At 35.0% G+C, this 18,270-nt stretch overlaps 1 protein-coding gene across 2 annotated transcripts in view; it reads left to right on the top strand.

Annotated features, from left to right (window-relative positions):
• CWC27 (CWC27 spliceosome associated cyclophilin) overlaps positions 1-18,270 on the top strand; it is a 116,536-nt gene that overhangs the window by 25,614 nt on the left and 72,652 nt on the right. The gene's annotated exons all lie outside the window — the stretch shown is intronic.

The raw sequence follows: 18,270 nt of genomic DNA on the forward strand, positions 1-18,270 counted from the left end.
CCCACCCCGCTTAGACTCTGCTGAGATCTGGAATAACAACAGCAGCTCTTTAGTTGTTGGGATTTTTTAAATTATTTTTTTAAGTTACATGCGTATGTATTTAGATATTTTATTTATGCTTCTGCTTATTTAAACTTAATCCAGTATCTCATCATGTGTTACACTTTTTTGTGAATGTTGTTTGTAGTGGCAATGTGATGTGAATGCCATATACTTAGAACTACCGGTTAACTTTGGAATGTGAAGTTTATCTATTTCTATGTAGAACTGTGATATTTTTTCTTCACAATAATTACTATTTCCAATTTATTAACTCTATTTGTAATCCTACTAGGATTTTATTAAACTGGGTATAACTGTTAGTATTAGTACTTGTCCAACAATACAGCTTGTTTCCTTGTTTTTCAGTTTAGCATCAGGAAACAGAAATTGTACATTAATAAGACTGGCTTTTGGGTTCTTAAATACAAACTCTCTTTGCAACTGGCTTCAAACTTCACTATACCTAAAGAGCTCCTGCTGTTTTCATATAGCAAATTCAGGCATTCTGGTAATAGTGTTTTCAGCCAAAGGAGACCATTAGATCAACAGTGTATCTCATGCCATAATTTACTGCCAGTTTACCCCTGTATTGAGCTCACTGTTTGGCTACAAATGAACAGGAAAGGCATTCAAACGTAATTTGTAGATATCAAGAGAGTGTAGTTTGGTCCATATTTAGTCAGACGATGTAGTCTATTCCAGTATTTAGATATCCCTAAGAGTACCTCATCCAATTTTACATTTTAATTTGTCTGCGTTCAGCTTGCAGCCAATGACTTTTTTTTTGCTGTGCCTTTCCCTGAAGTTCGCTGCAGTATGTTTTATTTTCTCTTACTTCAACTACTTAAATTCTAATTGAGTCCTTTGTCTTTTTGATAAGCTGTACTTGTTGTGTTCTTTCAGTCTTTCAGAGTAGAACATTTTTCCCATTCCTCAAATCACTTTATGGCTTTCTTTGTTCCTTCTCCATTTTTTCAACATTCTTGAAGAGCTTTGATCAGTAATCTCTTATTAGACTTACTAGTGCTGTATATAGAGAGCAACAACTTTTTCTCTTACTTCCATCTCGCTGTTTATTCATACAGTGCCCACATGAGCCCTTCTTACCAATATTCCACTGAGATTGTTGCTAGAGCTTTCCAGATATTCAGTCATCACTCTCTAAGGACTAGTTTGCCATTTTGTACACTTACTCTGTTTTTTGCTTCCTAGATTTTGGCAACTAATTGTCTTCAGCTTTTGTTTTTTTTTTAGCAAGCCCAGTTTGCCCAGCAATCCTGATGGGAGGATTTGCTACTGTGACAGTTTGTGTGCTTCGCTAGTAGTGGATTTAGTACTAAGTTCCCTGGGGTGAACAGATATATTTCCAGTCAGTGTTTGATATCTCATTGGCAACTATTTTAAGCAATAACGTTTTTACACTAATTCTGACTTAATGAAGATGTTCTTTCAGCCTGTTTTGTGTTGCTGATTTTTTTTATGGACTTCCTTACTTGAAAGTTCTGGGAAGCAAGCTTTCCTGGTTTCATATATTAAGAGGGGTTATTTGGGTTGACTCTAAAATTAGCCAAGTTAGCAACCAGTCAGGAACTCATGTTGAATTCTACTAAGGAACTCTCTGATAGCATTTGTCAGAATCAAAATGCTACTCTGAAATTTTTTTGGTTTTGACTAGTATGTTTTTTCTGCGGGAAAGTTTTATTGGATTATTGTATTCTAGCTTGATTAAGGGAGTACTTTTTTTGTGTAATCCAGTACCAGATTTTCTTTTAAAAAGAGATATTGCCAATAAAATTGATGTAAAAATAATTTAAATGTTGAGATGAGCACATGTAAACCGGTTAGTTTTCTTCTTTGGATATGTAATGAAACTAATAGCTTTAGCTGCAGCTCATTATAATAAATGCAAACCTATTATCCTTTTAGCATGACCTCTTAATTTTGGATCCAAAAGTCTTTGCTGAAGTCCATAAAGTGCCAGGTTTTAGAATAATGGAGTACATCTGCTAGGTGTTAAAAGAATAGAAGAAAAAAACGTCAAAACTGTCAAGTGGAAACAAGATATCACTAGATATACTGTACTACTACTACTACAAAAGATTATTGCATGAGATTGCATTGACAATTTGTGTCTCTCTTGCTCTTGCATTTTTTTCATATTATGGTACCTTCAGATTTTTGTTACTATGCTGCCTGCATTTTTAATTTCATTTTCTTAGATCTTTTTAATTTTTCCATGTTTTTAAGTGTTAAGAGAAATGCCTGTGTTTCATCTGACAGTGGAAGGTTAATTGTAAATATTTGTGTTTTATTCCGAATCATTCCACATCATATTTATTGTCTGATTATTGTGCTCCATCCATATGGGTATTCTTTTAAAACTAGGAACCATCAGTAGTTATAAACCAGCAAACCATCTTATGTTGTTTCATTTTAACTTCCTTGAAGTGGGCCACTTAGTACTTCACCCTAAAATAAGCATCCAAAGCTATTTTAAACAATTTAATAGATTAAATTAAGAAATTCCAATTTTATGCAAAAGTAGCTATTTAATCACATACTGAAATAGAACAATTACTGAGTGGTGACATGAAATTAGACTTTTTTTCTATTTCTGCTTTACTAGATAGATGAGTACATTCAAAGTACGTTGTCTTGATTTGAAGACTGAATGGGTAATGATTGTATAATACATGACAAAGTTAGATATCTATCTGTGTAATACACTGTTATAGAATGACAGCTGTAGAGTTACAACACTTTTTGTTTGACGTCATAGAGCTCTATGTAACCTGTACTTCAAATAGAATAGTAACTAGAGATCTGTAATATTTTCTTGAGGCAGGAGGAGGAAGTATTGAAAGTATTATGACCAAAAAAACCCCAACTTTCCTTCTCAATACTTCTTATTTGTTCTGCAATGCTTCCTTGTATTAAGAGACTCTGTGCTGTGCTTTGCAAAATTCCATTAAGCGTATAACTTCCTTCCACTGTGTAGTCTATAGCATTCCTCACCCTGCCCTCAGAGTGCGGATTTTCAGGTACAGCTTATATAACATTTTGGAAATGTCATGGGGTACCAAGCTAGTGTTTACCACCAGCATCCCCAGAGCTCCATCTGCTAGCATACTGTATGTTTTATATTAAAATATAGTCTAATAAATAAAATATTTTAATATATAGTATTAGAGTGGAAGCTAGATACTGAGAGGCCACCTATATGTTCTTGACTTTATAGCTCTTGTTGCTTGCAAGAGAGTGAAAAGTGTTATGGGAAAATCCTATATACTGACATTTTTGCAATTAAAGGTCAAAGAAGTCATGCATTATCTTACGTAATCTCACGTCCTTTTATGCAGTTTTGTCCCATAATATACTGACAGAAAGGTCTGAAATTATTGTCTGGAAAACAGAGTTTATAAACTTCCTGAGGAAATTATTTTACTCCTCAGAACTGCCCTGCAGCTTTTCTCAAGTAGGATGTAGCACCTATTCCATAATCCATAAAATTCTAACCAATAGTTCTGAAAAAGTGCAAAAGCTCATATAATGCTGAATTTCAAGGGAACACGTAAGCAGCAAATCTTTCCTACTAGTCCTCTTTCAATGCAGAGTATCAAAATATTTCTTTTAAATCCTAGCCTTTAGGGCTTATATTACACTAAACAAACTTAGGACTGTTCTAAGTTCTACTGTTCTTCTTCAGTATTTAATAGATTTGGATCTCTATTTCTGCTCTTTCACTCTTGTCTTGAAATGTCATTTGAAAAGCTCTTTGGATAAGCAGTACCTCTCTGATGCAAAGTACCACGTATATGAAGTATGCTGATATATGTACAAAGCAGTACAGCAGTATTTCAGTCTTCCTGTTTTTCTCTTATCTTGATTGACTTGTGTCCACACAGAATTCCATTTGCCTTAGATACAATACCTCATAAACACTAGCTGAATTAGACAATTTTGCTTGTTCATTATATGAATTCTTTATAAGATATTAATTCAAGCATGTGAACTTTTCTGTGAAGACCTGGCAAGGACGTAGGACATAGGTACTATTTGCATAATATAGAAATTCTACCTAGATATTTTCAGTATAGAGAAGACAGTGTTCTTTCACTAGGGGATCACTTTGCAGGAATCTGGACAAGACTCAGTCTGAATAAAGAGGTAAAGAGTTTGGAGTACTAGCTGTTAGGGAGGGACTAAGTTATTCCATTAATTATGAATTGACTTTACGGCATAAGAATACAGCAAGTTGCTGCCACATGTCAAGGTCAACACATTTTACTGGTTTTACTCTGTTAGTGTAGGTGTTTCTACATACAGTCCTCGCCATACATATGGCAAACTCAGCTCAGGTATTCCTCAACATGTCACTCAGTTGTGAAATGCTTTAAGTGGTGCAGTACCTTTAAAGAATTTAGAGATTGTTTGAGAAATTAAGTAGACAAAATAATGGTCTGTGAAGTATTATTATGCAGCATAATACCTAGTTGATGCTGACAGTACATTGTACTGGTTCTGATTTATGCGTGCCTCCTGTGGTTCGCAGGTGGAACTCTCTTGAATCCTAAATAATTTTGTCTGTGTTACCTTGGAGAACATGACTGTTGTGCTTTATTGCCACAGCTATGCTAAGCAGATGTGTATGAGCTGGAGTTACCTGACAGAAAAGGGAAAACTCTTCATTTTTCCCCACCTGTAGTGTTGAGAAAAAGCACAGACATAAATTGGTGTGAATTCATTGTGTAGGTATCAAAAAACAGTGGTAATGGTGTAAGCTAAGTCAATGTGAGTTTCATGAAGAAATCTGAAATAGGAACTTATTTTGATGTGTTCTATCATCCATTCTATGATTCTTTTAAATTAGTGCGTAAAAGAATTAATTCTTTAAATTTCAGTTTGATTGTTTGTATGATTACTGTAGTAGCTGTTTTAAGGTTCTGCCTTTTGAAAAGTGTAAGCATATAAATCATAGAATCATCTAGGTGGAAAGGGACCTTTGAGATCATTGACTACAACCATTAACCTGACACTGACAAAACCACCACTAAGCCGTGGCTGTAAGCACCATGTCTACCAGCCTTTAAAATACCTCCAAGGATGGTGACACAGCCACTTCCCTGGTCAGCCTGTTCCAATGTTTGATAACCCTTCCAGTGAAGAAATTTGTCCTAATATCCATCCTAAACATCCCCTGGCCCAACTTGAGGCCATTTCCTCTTGTCCTGTGGCTTTTTACATGGGAGAAGAGACCCAACTCCCACCTCGCTACAACCTCCTTTCAGGTAGTTGTAGAGAGCGATAAGGTCTCCCCTCAGCGTCCTTTTCTTCAGACTACACAAACCCCAGTTCCCTCAGCTGCTCTTCATAAGACTTGTGCTCTAGACCCCTCACCACCTTTGTTGCTCTTCTCTGGACACACTCCAGCACATCAATGTATTTCATAGAATCATAGAATGGTTTGGGTTGGAAGGGACCTTAAAGATCATGGAATTCCAACCCCCCTGCCATGGGCAGGGACACCTTCCACTAGACCAGGTTGCTCAAAGCCCCATCCACCCTGGTCTTGAACATTTCCAGGGATGGGGCATCCACAGCTTCTCTGGGCAACCTGTTCCACTGCCTCACCACCCTCATAGTAAAGAATTTCTTCCTAAGATCTAGTCTAAATTTCCCCTCTTTCAGTTTAAAACCATTACCCCTTGTCCTATCACTACACTCCCTGATAAATAGTCCCTCCCCATCTCTCCTGTAGGTACTCAAAGGCCCCCTTTAGGTACTGGAAGGCTGCTATAAGGTCTCCCTGGAGCCTTCTCTTCTCCAGGCTGAACAACCTCAACACTCTCAGCCTGTCTTCATAGGAGAGGTACTTCAGTCCTCTGCTCATCTTCACGGCCCTCGTCTGGACCCGCTCCAACAGGTCTATGTCCTTCTTATGTTGCGGACTCCAGAGCTGGACGCAGTACTCGAGGTGCGGTCTCACAAGAGCAGAGTAGAGGGGTAGAATCACCTCCCTCGATCTGCTGGCCACGTTTCTTTTGATGATCCCCAGAAGAAAGAATGTTAGATATTTTTATGCTGCCTTGCTTGATCTTCTCTATCAATAATGTTAAACTGGAAAATCACATAAAAATTCAGTTTAGATATAAGAGGGAAAAGAAAGAGACTTAGTCCTATATGTTTCAAGAGTGTCTGGAAGAAGGGAAATGCTTTCTGAATCTTTTGGTTTGGTATTGATATTCTGACTTTGTAGTGACACCATACGCAGACTCACCCACTTGCCATATAATATCTTAGTCATACCTACCTACATGTCAGATGCTTCTTTTGATAGGCTTCCAGTTTAATTTGTGCGTGCCTTGTATGCTTTGTGTCATTTATCATGGCATATAAATTCAATATGGATTTGAAATCAAAGTGCTAATTTATAAATTGCTATTTATCCACTGTCATATGGGAACTACTCACTTCTGCAAATGTTTACATGAGTCAGTGATTCCAGTAAAATATCATAGAAATAAGCCTGATAACCACTGAAATTCCTTTGGACTGGAATTTGACAGTCATTATGTTGTACAAAGGACAAAGGAAAGGAAGGTATATTTTTGATAAAATGACAAAAAAAAGTCCTTACTCTGGCGATTGAGTAACTTTTTTTTTTTATAAGGCTGTCTGAAGAGATTATTGCCTTCCTTTTGTGTTACCCTTGGCTACTTTTTCATACCATTTTTTCGTCAATTAGAGTGCTACAGTTGCTTATGGAGTTCCTTGTAAAATACATCCCTTATACAATCCCAGTAAATCAAGTAAAAAAAAAAATAATTCAGCTACAAAGCCAGGGCCAGAAGTAACCTGTCAAAGACGAGACTTTTAAGCAAGTTTTAGTGCTTTAGAAAATGTGCATGACCTTCTGCCCACAGCACACTGTGTAAAAGATACAGACATCAGTCTTAGAGAGAAATGGAGAAGGCATGGTGCTAGGACTAAAACCTTGAATGATAACTCACTTTTGGTTTAATCCTTATATGGTTTATCAAGTCATTTGGTTATTGGGATTTTTTTCTTATATTTACAAGTAATATTATAGTACTGATGCTTTTAAAGTACACTTAATTTATATTTTCTTTGGCTTTGCACACTACTTTTCCTCAGTGCATGGGGGATCACTCACCTCAGTTGGACTAATTTTCTTTAAGGAATGCAATAATATTTGATTTAGCAAAGTGTAATGTTTCAAATTTTATCCATTATTTAAAACTTGATTAGTTACTTTTTGACTGATGAGGTTCTCTTTTTAATTATCTCAGAAAATGAAAAGAATTTTATTCTTTGGTAAAAATGAATTTCTTAGTTATCCATAAGTTTTTAAGAAGCTAGTATGTTACTTTTCATTTGCATTTTTATATTTTGTTCAAGAAACTCAATATTTCAGACATATATAACTGACATATAGGAAAGAAAGATTACTTCAGAATTGGTTTTAGAAATACTTTATTTTTCTGAATAAGACCATTTAGTTAGTGCTAAGGATTGCATGATTCATTTATTCTTTTCAAAATAATGTAGATTTTTCTGTATTCTTTACCTTAATAACATTCATTGTAAAGAAAAAATAATCCCAGACATATTCTTTGTAGAGTTAATGATTGGCAGTAACTTAAAAGCAGACTATACTATATTAAACACAAGCCCAGATTGTTTGGGCACAAAACCCAGAATCCCAGCACTGAGATTTTTCTTGGCTAAGCATCAAAGCGTGTTAATAGGTATACTGTTAGCCTGGGACAAAGACAGGATTGTTACTGTGGTATATTTCATCCTGCTGATACTTGGCAAGAGTCAGTGTATTTTTAGGTGAAGTTAGTATGTGCATTTGTCTAGTCACCTGGAAAAAGGATGCGTAGATGACCCGTGAAAATGCAGTTAGCACGATGGAAGGTGAGAATGTGTAATCCTTATTACACAGTGAATTGTTAGCACTATATTGTGGGTAAGATACCATTTCAAAGGGCCGGAGTGTTCTCAGTTGTTTAGCTGCACGTGATGGTTTGGTTTTTTGGGGTTTTTTTTTTGGTAACATAAGGATGGATTTAACAGTGGTATGGCCATTTACTTTTTAATTGCTAAATGTTCACGCTCCATTTCCTTTCTTTGTTTCAACAGAGTTCAGCAGCATGGGTAAGAGACATTTTGAGGTTTTTGTTTCTGTTATAGAATACATTTTTTGTAAATATGAGCAATACTTTTTAAAGTGGTACTGCAGTGAAGGTTGACTACAGTATATCCAAACATTTTATTTATTCACCACATCTGCTGTTTGTCTCAACAGTCAATTCATGGTATAATTCAACGTTTGTGTTGTTTTACATACTTTACTACAAAGCCAAATAGGTAATAGGTACTTTTAGTATAGTGTAGAGTAAGTTACATTGGTTGTCAGATTCTGATTGTGGAATCTTTATAATTAATCATATTTCATGAACAAAAAGAAGGGAAATTCAATTCTTGCCTCAAAAGTTGTTAAGTTTTTGATAGTAGTTAGTAGTAGTAGTTGTAAGTAGTTGTAAGTAAATTACAAACTTTGTGAGCTGGGCAGATTTTATTTGGAAATCTTTCAGATGGTAAAGGTAAATGCTAGTAAATTGATTACTACTATTTTTTTTTTTTTTTTTTTTTTTTTTACCTCAAAGATTGTAGTTACTACGCTGTCGTAGGGAAAAAGCCGTATTTCATATTATTCTCCATCCTGTTTTATAACACTTAACATGCTGGTAATTTTTTGAGTACAGGTCTTCACCAAGTTTTCTGCAAGTCCACCTGTCATCTTTGCTGTCAATTGGAATGATAGATTTTCCATCATGGTTTTTTGGGAAGAATCTTCTAAGCCCTCTTTCTCTTAAGCCTGAAATATTCTATTTCTAATCAAAGCATCATCAACATTACAGTGTTATCTTAGTGATGAGCTTGATGTAAATTCCTATATAAATCAACAGTGGTATTAAAGGTTTCTTTCTTCTTTCACTTAGGTCAACAGGGGAGCTCAGCTCTCTTTCTCCGAGAGCTGTGTAGTGTAGGGTAATGAACTTTTTCTTTTGCATCTTTTATCTGCGCTGTTTTGGTGGGTTTTTTTGGCTGAAAGCACTATTCCCCTTCCCTGTGTTCCCTTTTCCACAGGTATATAAGCAACCTTTCCAAAGCAAGCCACTGTCCAGGACCTTTTCCAGGAGGACATTTCCTTTATTGCTGTATATATACAGCAATATAATTTTCTGATTCTTTGCCACTTGCTGAACTTTAATCAACCAAATTTTTAGTCCTTTCCCAACTGTTGTTAGGCTTCTCTCTGTTTCATTCCACTGACACTTTGCTTTAACAGTTGAGCCTATTGAAGATCACTTACATTCCCATTTCCTTTGTAAATTTTTAATTTTCAGTTTGCTAGCTATTCCTCAGAGCAGTTTACTTTAGTGGGGGGGGAAATTGTTGCTGCCACTCTGTTATTAAATTAGAGTTGAATTCCGCTGCAGAATATTTGCTCTGATTAAAAGATTTTTGCATAGTAAAATGGTGATTGTTTCATTTGTAATACATCGACTTTTTAAAATAACTTTTTAAAATTTTAATTTTTTTAAACTTAATTTTAAAGTTAAATTTTAAAGTTAAATGGTGTCTGTCCCTGAGTGCAATAGTAAATTGATTTTCTGTATGAAAATACATTTCTTTTTTGAATACATTTGTATCTAGATAATTTACTTTCTTAGCTGTATATTTTTTCACATTTCTTCTGAATGTGGGCATAGAATATCTGAAGAAATTGTGAATAATTTTTTGCTAGTAGGCTCATGTTTAAATCTGTTTTCTTTGAAAATGGTAAAGGAAATAATTTGAGAGGAACTTCAATAGCTATGGTTACATTTAGTCTGCTTCTTTTAAGGGGTTTCTTTCAAGGTTTTTCACAGATACATATATATTAATTGCAGATTGTTAGCTGCACTGTGACCTGCATACTTCTGGTGGATATTGTGTGAATCTTACAGATGTGATTTCAGGAATGTTATTTCAGATTAAATGATTCTTCATAAATCTTTCTTCAATGTTTCTAGCAATCAAATTCAGAATTTTGTTGAAGGCATTTATTCTTCTAGCCTATTAGACAACTTGATGTCTATATTTAAAAGAAAAAAAACACTGGCAATTTTCTAGAACTGAAGACCAGAATACACTACATTGACCCTCGGTTTTCCGAGAAGATGCTTTGTAATGTATGCAATTTTTACTCTTAGAAATCTATTCTCTATGGTAAACAGTGGGGCAGGGAGAGGGAAGGGAACAAACCAAACCCTGAGCATTGCACTGGTCTTTTGGTCTTAATTTTTAACACTGTCAAATATTCCTGAATGGATCATTGTGGACCATGTTTATAGGTTAGTGGTTAGCATTACTCACTAAGTTCTGCAGTGAACTTTACAAATCCAATCTTGCAAAAGTCTTTCTCATTTCTTGTATGATAATAATACTATTTCCTCACAGTTGTAAACTCCAAGAAAGAGAAGGCTATAATTGTGTTTTAAGTTGAAATTATAAGCAGGTTCAGTGGATGTTAAAGCAATGTGTGTTTTCTGTTTTTCCCATAAATGGCCTAATATTTTTTGTAAATGATAGTAGTTGCAATTTCAGCCTGTGTTTTGTGGGAAATTTATTACTGGTTGATGGATTTTCACAAACATATTGTTAAATATTTATGTGCTGCTTCTGCAAATTCTCTCATAAAGAAATTCAAGTTACAAAATTTTAGTTTTGTTTGGTTTTTGTTTTCTTTTGCATTGCTTTTTATGTAAAGGGTGAATGTCATTATGTGATGTGGTATTTTGCTTTCCATATGAACAATTTAAACATTATATAGGTAGCTAAAAATAGTAATACTATTAACAGCATCCTTCAGATTCAATAATTTTACCATTATTTGTTAAACTTCACATTTTCAAGTTTATTTTGGATATAAATTACAACTGTCTGCATAATGTTCCAGTTAAGATTACATATACTTAATCATAATCTTAACTCAGTTAAGATTACATGTACTTCACTTAAGCAGTGAAACATTTTACTTGCAAAAAAAAATAACTTAATTTTTTTTTATTAGTTGATCAACTGTGTTTTCAACATAAACATGCAGCCAGTGATGATGTGTATTGTTTTCTGCCTTTTTGTAGTGATCTGTTGAATTCTATATTGAATGACACTAGTGTGTAAATAGTATTAGATCTCAACATATGGCACTGTATAGGGAGTTTACGGTCATAGAGACAGCAAAAATTATTACCTCCTTTTGAAAATGTCCCTGTAGTATACTGAAAGGCAGCCTTAATGAGAGCGTTGATAGGATACTAAGTATGAATAATTTTCTACTATAGTCTTGTATAGTGATATTTTTACATTTATGAATTACACTCTCATAAGCACACTTCCGTGCCCTGCGTGCTTGTGAGTGTAATCTATATTCGTCATAGATAATTATGCAAAATAGTTTCATAGTAAATTATCAACAATTTTAAGATTTGTGTGTGTGAATATATCTTTACTGCTACATCTTAATATGGAATTTGGAATTTTTTTTCTTTTCCCATTAATTTTCTTTCTGTGAGATTACTTGCTTGAAATGAGTGATAAGTTGGATATTTTCTTGCAGCTCAAATTTTTGTCTTTTTGAGGACACAGGAGCTTATTTGAGAAAAAGGGAGTAAAACATGGCACTTAAAAGCTAGATCCTCCAACCTTTTGCTGCAAGTGTCGTGATTTCTCTAATTAATAGTCTTACTAGTTCACTGAGTCTGAATTCAGTAAAACTGACTAAACGTGGTAATAAGTATTACAATAAATTTTAAGAATTATGTTTCGACGAACAAACTTTTGAAGTTTGTTGCTGGATAGACTTCTTATTGGTCTAGATTCAAGAATATGTACAGACTGAAACACTCCCTTTTTGATCAGAATCCTTTGCACATAATTAAGGCAAAGCTATGTAAATTGTAAATTAATTGGTTTTGGGGAAAAAACAGTGTTGTTTCATTCAGCAACTGTAACTTTGATATATTTCAATGCATGTGCTCCATAAAAAGTGTTTACAAGCTGATACCTGTTTCTTAGGATCACTTGACTTTACAGTTAGTTTAAGCAAGCAGAACATAGCAGAGTTTCCTAATGTTTTTAAGCGAGAAAAACTATTTTAGATGTTTTGTCAGAAATGTGTTTCATGAAAATTATCATCACAAGCACTTGCATTAATTGTTTCGCAAAAAGATCTAAAATGTATTAATCAAAATTCTGACTAGAATTTGTGTCAGCAGGAATAAAGAAAACTCAACTTAAGTCCTTATAAGGGTATATCTGCTTCTAATGAGAAGAAGCTGTTTATCTAGTGAAAATGGAAAATATCCAAAAAGCCTGGACTTTGAGAGGATAAGGCAGAAAAGACTGCTATGATCATTTAATCCAGTGTTTTACCTAGTAGAGCACACAAGACTCTCTTAAATTCTTTTGTCTCGCTCTTATCTTCTGGTGGAAAAAAATCCCATTTTAACGTAGAGATTTATGCTGAAAGATACCTCACTAAAATTTTCTTTGATAAGTGCCTTTCTTGTTAAGTAAATAAAAATGCCACTTTTCGGTTTGCCTTTTGGCTCATCTTAGAGATATTTGACCGTTTTTCACTAATATGCTAGCCTTCTATTAGCACATCCATCTTCAATTGCAAATTGTGACCAAATCACCCTTAAACTACATTTGATAAATTAAGTAGATTGAGCATTAACCTTTGTTTTGTTGCATTTTACTGTTTTCCCAGTCTTTGTCATGTGTAAATTTGGTCAGAAATTCAGTGGTTTTCTTCCTTCACAGAAGGTAGTTTGACAGTATCTCTTTCTGTCTGCAAGTAGCAGAAATAAAGGAATTTTTTTCACGGCTCTAAGTTAATAGTTCTGTTATTTTTGCTCAAGAATAGTTTATCAGGCTTAGAATTACCTGAGTTATATTTTCTCCTTATAAATAGTGATATAACTTTATGGTTTCCCCCGCTTCTTTCTCATCCTGCTTCTCTAGAATTTCCCTCCTATGTTATTCACAACCAGTGTTCCCCATGGCTCAGAAAAAAGGGTGAAGCTGGTTATTTGTAATTTGCTGCCAAATGCCTGAATAAAAAATGTTACCAAACAGGAAATTTTTATTTTTCTTAACTTGGCCTCAGATGTTATTTTAACAAGGTAAAAATACTTTTAAATAGAAAAATGTAGTTCCCTGGACCTTGAATATAAAATTAAGATGGTGGTAAAATCCAAGTATCAAGGCCAAATATCGTGGATTTAGGACATCTTTTCATATTAAATTGGTTTTAGAAAGTAATGTTTCTTTTGTACTGTAATATGTTAAAAGTTGAAAATAGGTCTCTCTGTGAAGGAACACCTGACAGAAAACTGATTTGATGAATTAGTGTAGTTTCTTCTTGTTTTGCTGCAGAATGCCATGATGAAATTGTCTTTGTCCCTAGCTACTTCTATTAATAACTAGACCAGGTATTGCCATCTTCTATAGAGAATGGCATTTTGCAGAGACTGACTTTATTACCAAGAAGGTGTTAAAGGGCTGAACTAATGCTATAGGATGGCTGTGCAGTCAACTTGTTACTCTCAGGGGTATTAGGATATAAAAGCATCTCACATGAGGGAAGAACTCCGATGAAACAGATAGTACTATTAATTGCAGTGGGAATAGAGGCACAAAATACACAATTTCATGGAGATGGCTCTAGCCTGTGAGTTTTCATTTGTTTCTTACCATTAGCTTCTTTCCCTATAGTATGTTTTCTATTTCTCTCGGTTCCCAGAGCTCAGACAATTCGTGGCACTGCCTCTTCCCTTTCCAATGAGTTAGGGGAATTGCTTCAAGGCATCAGAGAGATAGGAGTCATAAGAGTGGGCAGAAGAAAATGATGTAGCATGCTGCAATGCTGCATTATTCTTACCTGCCCATTTCTAGCTAAAAGAAAGACGTATTGCTTCAAGAGTAGGTGGGAAGGCAGTCCGAGTTTTAGTGGATTTTGTGCAGTGCTACAGAAGCGTGGGTTAACTGCCTGCAAAGAGAATTCAGTTTTAAAATCTGCATAAACCATATTACTGCAATGTGGGATCAAAGTTAGTAAGTCCTGCCCAGCCTATCAAGTAATGTGTGGAGACAGCTTGTGTATTCTTGCACGTGTTCTTAGAGCAATAGAGTTGACCATTTTGGACCATATGGTGGTGCATGGGGTCAGCATGGCTTATTGAATTTGTTTCTGCAAGATCTAGGCTGCACTCAGCCCAACTTCTAGAAAATCACTGAATATTTCTGCATAGTGCTTATAACATTCCAGAATGTGGAGGTTTTATTGGAACATACTGAACCAAAGTGGGATTTATGCATTTACCTGGGAAAAAAAACAACCAAAAACTGTGAGAAGCCCTCCTAGAATACTGGGAAATATAACACCAAGGTGTGCAAGTGTCTTGTTGGGAGCCATCCTTGTTCCAATGTATCTGATGCTGAGTTAGACTGGTAAATCGTGTTGGACTTCAGTTGATAACCATAAAGTTTGCTATCTTGGCACCAAGTTTGTGGGCTTGGAACTCGAGGGATTACAGACCTGGCCTGAAAAAAAAACAGTTATCGTTAGAGTTTGTTTCTGGTTTTATGTTTCATTAAAGTGATCTTTGCCCTTTTCAGACTTCATCTGTCTCTGGAGATGAGTGTTACAGGTGAGACTTGTCAGCCTGCTGTCTTCACACGTAGGTCTAGCTAGGTGCTTTGAGGTCTGCTGCTGGATTCACATGTTTCTTTAGGTCAACAGTGCCTGTTGCCGAGTTGGACTAGTAAGTCACACCACACCCCCCAGCTCACTCAAGATTGAGTGTCTATATGGTCTTCTGTTGCATCTGTGTGATAGGTAGGAGTGGATTTTGTGGCATGTTTCTTCCTAGGCCTGGACACGAAGAGTATATACCTGTTGCTTGCTGCTACAGTGTACCACTTTGTGTTACAACTGAGTTTTTCCAAGTTGTCATCCATTGGCTGCTATGATGTCTTCTAAGTAGCTTATGGGACTACATACTCACATATGTACGTACATGTTTATAGTCAGTTAGATGTGTGATGATGATGTATTTTGTAGTCTACAATTAACCTGAGGAGTTGTTCATGGTCTAGAAAATCTGGGCATTTTATATGGCAATATTCTTTTTTTTTTTTTTTTTTTTTTGTGAAAAATACTTGATAAATAAAATAGGTATCAATCTCAAAGAAGTTACAGTTTAATATGTATCCATTAAATTAATATCCATTAAAATGACATAAGACAGAGGTTAAAACATGGAACAGTAAAGATCTGGATGGACCGGTTTGACAGTGGAATACATCCTCAGATAAGCAGACCTTTAATGCTTTCCTACACATTCTGCCTCAAATTGTAACAGAAAATACAAATTCAGGAAAATGTTAATCACTGTACATTATATGGTAACTGACATTAGGAAAGGACTATTGATGGCATTATAGATTGATATAGTTTTGAACTATTTCTAAAAACGGTTGGGACCATCATGAAGAACTGAAGTTGAGCAAATACTGTATTCCAAATTGTTATATCACAATATTTTGTTCATACTCATTGCTTGGCTAATATTGCAACTACTTGGTTTCTTATATACTTTTTTTGAGAGATTTAAACTGACACACAATTCTTATCACTGTTTCCATTAGTTCTCATCTTGACTCGTTGTGTACTTAAGAACTCATGATCCTCTCAGTAAAAGGGTTAATGAGCATTGTTTGACAACTTCCCAAGTTGGAGAACAGCAAAGCATACCATAGTCACAGTTGGATAATTTCACTGCAAAATCACTTTTTAATGAGAAGTATATCAGCAGTACAGAGCTTTTGAAGTTCTTCTTAAGTTTGGCTGATAAGCAGCCATACTGAGCTCATTGATGGAAAAGCATCATTTGCTAAACAAGCCTTATGGTTAAGACTGAAAGTCACAGTTACGTCACTGCTTGGTTAATTGGCTGCACCTGTCACTTGTTAACAGCTCTAATCCAGTAGTCTCTGAACCACGTGTTGAGAGGTCAGCAGGAGCAGGAAAGAGCCTGGTGCACTGGGAAACATTGTTAGATGTAATCTTAGTTTGGCAATCTGTTGTGCTTGTTAAATTCAAATTGTCACTTTTCAGCTCATGTGAGCTTCCCAAAATGAGAATGTTGCAGATGTCTTGAAAGTAAAGTACATGGTTCTTTTCCTTCAAGGCAATGCTTAATTAACTTAAGAACATATATGGTTTTTTTTACAGAATGTATTCATTTGTGGGTTTGTCCTTTGTAATGAAAAATTCTTTACCAATTTGTTCTTCTTGGAGTGTAATTAAAAAATATGAATAAAAAATTCATAGTAGCCAGGGAAAATATATCTAGATATCTATATATACACTCACACACGCACATATGTATTTGTTAGTATTTAGATGTCCCTTCCATGTCATAGAGTTTGAGTCCTCAAATGTCTCAGGTGCTTTTCATTGTGTTGCCTTTTATGACATAATCCTATATGGGGCATTGAATTTTCAGTATAGTTATTGTATGTGAGTAATTATGTTGGTGTTTCCTGCTATTTATATACTTAAACTGTCTTTTAATTCCAGTGTACTTTTCAGCTAGTTAAATAGTTTGAGTTCCTCAATATATCTTGAAAATATTTCCTTTCTACATATGTTCATATTGATGAACATATTGTAAGTACAAGAAAAAAATGATGAATTTTTGAAAGTACATCTGAGTATCTTGGGCACTAGAATTTGAGATAACTCATATGTTTTGCAATTTTTGTACATTTTATAATGAGCAACTTGCTAAACTTGTTTGGACAATTTGAATAAGCTAATTAGGTTATTCTACACGGTCAGATGTAGAATTCACGGTGTGAATACTGCTGTGTTATTATCCTTTACTTCAGAGAAGCAATTCTCATACCATTAAATGGAACTTAGAGATTTAGAAATGTTTTAAGTTTGGAATTTAATAAAATTTTGCGTTGTAAGTATTTTGCTATTTTTTCTGTTGTAAATTTCAGAAGACAACAAGTACACAGAAGATGTAATAAAATAGGATTTTGGTATTGATGGTTGTTGCTAAGAAATTAAACAACTTTAACAAGAGGTATTTTTCATTACTTGACTGATTCTCTTATAACATTCTTTATCAAATAAGAATGTACTTGCTAAAAATTATGATATCACAGAATGCTTTGCATGGCGAGGGACCTTTAAAGATCATCTACTCCAGCCCCCTGCAATGAACATGGTCATCTTCAACTAGATCAGGTTGCTCGGAGCCCCATCCAACCTGACCTTGAATGTTTCCAGGGATAGGGCATCTGCCACCTCTCTGGGCAACCTGTTCTAATATTTCACCAATCTCATTATAAAAAATTTCTTCATTATATCTATTCTGAATCTACCCTCTTTTAGTTTAAAATCATTATCCCCCTGTCCTATCGCAACAGACCCTACTAAAAAGGCTGTCCCCATCTTTCTCATAAGCCCCCTTTAAGTACTGAAAGGCCACATATTGGTTACTTGGGAAGACAAATGTGCTACCAACACTATTTTCATCCCAAATCCAAAACCTACCACTACACCAGCTGCTAGCAAGAAAGTCAACCCCATCCCAGTGGAAACCATGACATTTTTCGTGATGGTGTTAACATTTGAATATTAGTTGTGAAATCATAACATCTGATTTGGAAGTGGTTAGTTGTATACGGAATGGAGAATGTTTCTGAGTGCATGTACATTAAATACTATCCTAGTACTAGTGTTTGTGCTCCAGTATTTTGGAAAAAAAGTCAGCAAGAAATAGCAGTGACTTTAAATATAGCATGTAATTGTTACAGAAATGGCATTATGGTAATATTCTGTTTAAAAGTATATGTGTACTGTAATGCACTGTACGTGGAATAGGTGATAGTGAATCAATAATTTATTGCTGATTTTGTTGTGGTAAAAGTTAGAGTCCATGCTAATTATTAGGGATATCACAGAATCTTCATGGTTGGAAGGGACCTTTGAGATCGAGTCCAACCACAAAAAAAAAAACAACACAAAACACCAAACAGAGACAAACAGACAGACACAAATGAACAATCTCA

The sequence above is a fragment of the Numenius arquata genome, chromosome Z (assembly GCF_964106895.1).
Source record: "Numenius arquata chromosome Z, bNumArq3.hap1.1, whole genome shotgun sequence".
NCBI classification, from domain to species: domain Eukaryota; kingdom Metazoa; phylum Chordata; class Aves; order Charadriiformes; family Scolopacidae; genus Numenius; species Numenius arquata.